Source organism: Rhinatrema bivittatum, chromosome 4 (genome assembly GCF_901001135.1).
Source record: "Rhinatrema bivittatum chromosome 4, aRhiBiv1.1, whole genome shotgun sequence".
NCBI classification, from domain to species: domain Eukaryota; kingdom Metazoa; phylum Chordata; class Amphibia; order Gymnophiona; family Rhinatrematidae; genus Rhinatrema; species Rhinatrema bivittatum.
In genome coordinates, this window is record NC_042618.1 from 458,008,379 (window position 1) to 458,014,378 (window position 6,000).

The window sequence follows — 6,000 nt, forward strand, 5'->3', positions numbered from 1 at the left end:
AGTTTTGGAGAGATTCAAGCTTAGCCTATGGTGAAACAGCCAAGACTTTATTGAGGTTAAGCAGAGAGTGATGCATTTTAAGGTTGAGTTACAGTCATACCGTATGGGAAAAAAGAGCTGAATATCATCCGCATAGAGATGGTATGAAATTCCGAGTGTGAATAATAAATGACAAATTAGAGAAAGATATATATTAAATAGGGCTGTATATCCATTACTTTGCCCACCATCAAAGTGAGGCTAACCGGCCTGTAGTTTCCAGTATCCTCTCTGCTCACACACTTGTGAAATGTGACTACCACCGCTCTTCTCCAATCTCTTGGCACCACGCCCGTTTCCAGGGATCTATTGAACAGGTCATGCAGCAGACCCTCCAGCACATCTCTGAGCTCCCTCAGTATCCTGGGATGAACTTCATTAGGCCCAATGGCTTTGTCAACTTTCAGTTTTTCTAGCTCTTCCCATACATTCTCTTCTGTAAACAGTTTCGTCTACTCCACCCCCTACAAGAGATTTCTTTTGGCAGTTTTTCAGTTGGATATGGTTTCTTTGGACTGGTAAATTTACATGAGTTAGAGCAGGTTTGCTCAATTTGCAGGGTCCCTATGAGATATTCATACAAATCAGTGAACCTGCATCCTATCATATTGGATTTAGCTCAGAAAACTGGGGAAGGTTTGATAGATTTCCCCCGTGAATCTGGTCATTCTTCTAAGCAATCTACAAAACATGTGATTCGTGTCTCCTACAGAAAAATGGGCTGCTGGCACCTGAAATGAGAGAATCAATAGATTGGTATAGCATTAAACACTAATTAATAATTACATTTTATTATCTGCTAGTGCAGAAACTTCTGACTCGTGCTTCACTATCAGTACAGATAAACTCATAATTTTAAAAATCACCACAGTGAACTGCAAACCTTTTTCCATAAATAGCAATCCTTAAGCTTCACTAAATCTGTTCACAGCTTTTGTGCATGTAGGTCATAATGCCACACTCATTACTCTGCTCATTAGACACAAACAATATTAAACAGTGATAAAGTAGGGCAAGACACTGAAACTAAAATGGTCAACAAACAGGGCCAGCCTGTTCAAAAAATGTCATCCCAAGTCAGATCCAAATTCTAATGCTCCATTGTGGTTATTCTACTCACCTTTCCCCATGCAATAACTTTTAAGCTTTATATGTGCTTTCAAGAAGAGTATCATACAAAAGTATTTAAGACTACTAAGAATAGGTCTGACCGCTCTACTTCCTTGCAAAGATTGCTAAATGTGCCAATGAGTCCTGAGAATTCTAGGTGGAAGCTAATATATCCCCTTACAAACGATGACAATATTTTAAATTACACATACACACATTTATCTGTTTGCACACATTTTTATACACACACACTGTAGTAATAAAAATAAAGAATTAAAAAATGAAAAGTTCGGTCAATGAAAGAATACATTGTTCTAAGTATTACTTTTTAAATAATTATAAATTACTACAAACACATCCCTCGCACACCACAAAAATTTTAAATAATTTGAAAGGAAAATAAATGGGGCCGTTTAATTTGATTTCCTTGTTTATTTGTTTTTCCAACTTGCCATCCTACCAAAAAACACCTACCAGTACAAGAGGTTCGTTTACTTGGAAATAACAGGAGATTGTTTTCAAGTTTCTAATGTCAAATAAATGAAAAAGTAACATAAAACCGGAATGTCTCTGTGGAGTTTCAGCTGAAATCCAGGTACTTCATGTAGGTATACAATGGCCACATTATTTACATCTCCTGAGAAAAGCTGGAAGAGGGGCCTGAAGCAGAAGTTGTGAATCAGCTGCTGCACACAAATCAAGGCACATTTAGTTTTCTTATGTATTGAAATAAGCCTCTTGTTCTTTTAATTTAAAAAAAAAATCCTCTGAAAATGATTCATTTTTGAATAGGATTATTTTGAGAATGCAACTTTTCCTACTACAAAAACTAATTTTACATATCAAGTTATCATTTTGACAAAATCTAAAGTTGACTTGAAGTGTAAAACCTGAAGATCAGACTTCAAAGACTGGAAAAAATTAGCAACTAAAAGCAGCCCTGTTTTTATGACATGAATTTGTCACTGTTCATCTCTTTCTTCCTGCATCACAGCCTTTCAGAGTGTGAAATACCCTCACAAGCTTTTTTAAGACTGGTCTGGTACAACAGAACCACAGGAATTCACCAAGTGCCAAATTACAAAGGAAGTAGTTTGGTTTATATAGCAAAGCTAAATGCATTGCACCAACTATGATTGTGTTTAAGAAAGCATTAAAGAATTCTTTGAGCTGGCATTTCAGCAATAGATGCTGCCTTTTCTTTGTTTACATTTTGTAATGTATTTTATTGTTTTAATATTGTGTCTGTACTATTGTAAACTGCTGTGAACTGTCCTGGAATATGTGTATTATAAGAATTTTATAAATAAATAAAGATGTAGCAGAACTAGAAATAGTGCAGAGGAGGGTGACAAAAAATTATAAAGAGGATGAAACTGCTCCCCTATGAAGACAGTCTAAATAGGCTATTCAGCTTGGAATAGAGATGCCTGAGAGGGGGTATGATTGAAGTTTATAAAATCATGTGGGGTCAACAGATAAAAAAAAAAAAAAAGCAAAGCACAGCTATTCACCTTTTAAAAAAAATATGTATTTAATTATTTATTTCCAAACATTTGATATCCTACCTCTTTTCTAAAATAAGAATAGACTAAAAGGTATACAAGTGACATATATGTTCAAGGGTTATATGTGGCTTCATTAAGAGGTTGAAAGAAGGCTTGATTGAACAGCCATGCTTTTGCTTTCTTCTGGAAAGTGAAGTAGGATGGTTCAAGGTGAAGAGTTAGTAAAAGCTTGCTCCAGATTTTGGGAATATAACAGCTGAAACCCCAAGTCTTGTATAGGACAGGTTTGCAGAAGTTAGGAGGTAGTGGGGAGGTGAGAAAGACTTTTTGTCAGGAACAGAGTTCTCTTGTGGGACTGTAGGAGGTGATAAGACAGGACAGGTATTCAGGAGTCTGCTTATTCTCATATTGTGAAAGGTGGGCTGAGTAGTTCTATATTACATCATAGAACATACACATACAATCTTGTAAAAGCAAAACTTAGTTTACTAAATATAATAAAATATGGTATAAAATTAGTAAAGAGAAACAATATAAAAGTGAATATTAGTAATAAGCACAGCATCACTATAAGCATTACATAGATTAATCAATGCAAATAGTTATTACAATAACAAAGATACAACTAAGGAAAGATTTTATACAAAGAATGCGTCCCTCATAGGCCTTCCTTTCTATGAGCCAATGTATCCTATGAAATGGAAGACAACGAGCTCAGAGACCCCATGCACTAGCTATCTGTTCATGTTCATGGCTCATCTGTTGAGCGTTCCGTCCATGCTAGGCCCACACCCGGGCCTGCTCACCTCGCTCCTGCACTAGCGGGTCCCGGGTCATCCTCTCCCACTGCCACTGCCAGCACCGCCTGTCTGCGGCATCCTGCAGCAGCATCTACTGGGCCCTCCACGTCGGACCTAGCTCCACGCCGGAGTGCGGCGTCCTCTCCAGCACCGGCCCCGCCCCTAGGCATGCAAGCATGGACCACCCGGCTCTTTAGAGGGCGGGAACCAGCTCCGTGGTGCAGCCCAATGACATCACTTGACTCCAGTATAAAAGTGAGGCCCTGTCCCCCAAGCCTTCGCCTTGGCAAACAGATCTACACCTTGGTATCTCTAGTTTGCTGTGTTCCTGTGTCTTTGCTTGTCTGCTTGTTCCTGTGTTCCAGTTTGTTCCAGTGTTCCTTCGCCCACGTGTGTTCCAGTGTTCCTGTGCCCTGTGTTCCTTCCTGTGTCCTTCCCAGGTAGTACCTTCTCGGACTGGATCTCTTGGTACTGACCTCGGCCTGCCTGACCACTCACTTCGTCTGCTGCCTGGAACCGACCACTGCTGCCTGACTACTCTCTTTGTCTGCTGCCTGGAACTGACCCTCACTTGCCTTGATTATGCTTGGACTGACCTTGGTATTGACCCCTGCTTTGGCTAACCTCTTCTGGATGGATACTCTGGCTTTGACCCTTGCGCTTCACTCGGACACTCTCTTCTGACCTTCCGTACCGACCTGCTTGGATTTCATCCATGGCCTTCGTCCGGCTAGACCCACAGGTGCTGCCTGCCTCGCCCAGAAAGCCTTCCTGAACTGTTACCTCCCTGAGGTCTCCGGAGCCTCCAGTTTGGGTCTAGCCCATCCTCTCTGCATCAGCTGTGCTCCCTTGCTCGTCATGGGCACACCCCTCCACTACCTCTCTGGGAGACCATCAGAGGCCCACCTAAGTCCCCGGACTGTTATTGGCGAAGCTCCAGCTAGCCTCTGTCTCCTCATGTGCTCCGCCTCCTGGTGGCAGGGCTGTACCAATCCTGCACCAGGCCAAGAGTCCACTTCCAGCACAACATCATCTAGAACTGCAGCATTTTATATTCTCATTCAATCTGGTTTTAATCCAGCGTCTGCCAGTATTAAGTGTTCTGATTCGTACTCATAGCTCTGATATTAGCCAGCCAGCTGCAGCCCATTAAGCTATGGCCAAATAAAAATCACACTTACAATAAGATTTATGGCCCGGCTATGGCTATTAAGGAGGTATCCTCTGCTAGACTCTGAATACTAGCCTTCACCAGCCTTTTTTCTTAGAAAAACAAAAGATCAGAGTATCCTGCTTATCGTCAGCTCATTAGCACCATGCAGTCTTGAAAGAAAACCAAAAGGCCGCATGCTACAGATTCAGGCCTTAATGATCCTTATGCTAAGCTGTGCCATATTTATTTATCTATATTTATCAATTATTGGTGATTGTTTTGATCTATTATCCTCTACCTTCCCATACAATGACTTCCTGGAATTTAATTAACTAACTGCCAAAAATAATCTTACTACACACATTTGAAAATAATGCAAAGGGTTTTTAATTTAATCTAGTTTCTACAGGGAACCAGTACAGCCTATGTAATATTGGCATCATGTGGTTGTCGATTTGGCCCTTATCAAGATTCTAGCTACAATATTTTGCAAAATTTGGAGGTGTTCCATACTGTATTGGGAGATGCCTTTCAGTGGAGAATAACAATAGTCAATCCAGCTGGTGATTAGTACATGTGTTGATCAATATAGAACCAAAGATGACTGATTTGGTGTAGATAAATGAAGGAAACCTTACTACCTTTGACATGTGGGACTCCATTGTGAGATTTTTGTCGATTTGAAGCTTTACTGCTTCCTTGGAATGTAGGGGGATTCCTGACAGTGAAGGTAGAGAAAGCAGGGGATCGTTTCAACAGCTTAACCAGAAGAGTTCAGATTTAGAGAATTAATTTATTTATTTTTATATCGCGACATTCGATCCGAGATATCACATCGGTTTACAGCAAACAATTAGAACAGATAAGGCATATGCATCTTATTTCTTACAGAGTAACTTAGTAAACAATATAAAGCAGTATTAAGCACTCTTATGTAATTATACAGAATAACTTAGTAATGGTATAAACAGTTTACCGCAAATGATTAGAACGAATAAGGCCTATGCATCTTGTTTCTTACAGAATAACTTAGTAAACAGTAATTTAAACAGTAAAAATTTAGTTTAAGTCTGTAGTCAATGAGCCAATAGGTACTGCTGAGATGGTGCCTAGGTCCCCTATATCTCTAAAATACAGAAGTATGAAAATCTGTAACCCCTGAACGATTCTGAACTCTTGAAATGACTAGTGCTGCATCTTGTTTCCATTTTCATTTTTTTTCTTATCTCCCACAGACCTTATACAGCTGTTAGAATTGGGAAGATAGCCAGTGCTTTGTTAACATAAGGAACAGAGAATGGCCTTCAGTACTGATGTATTCTAACCTGGAAAAGCTCCCAGAGTTTGGGTCTTAATTGGCACAAACCTCTAGATAAAAAAACCAACATCT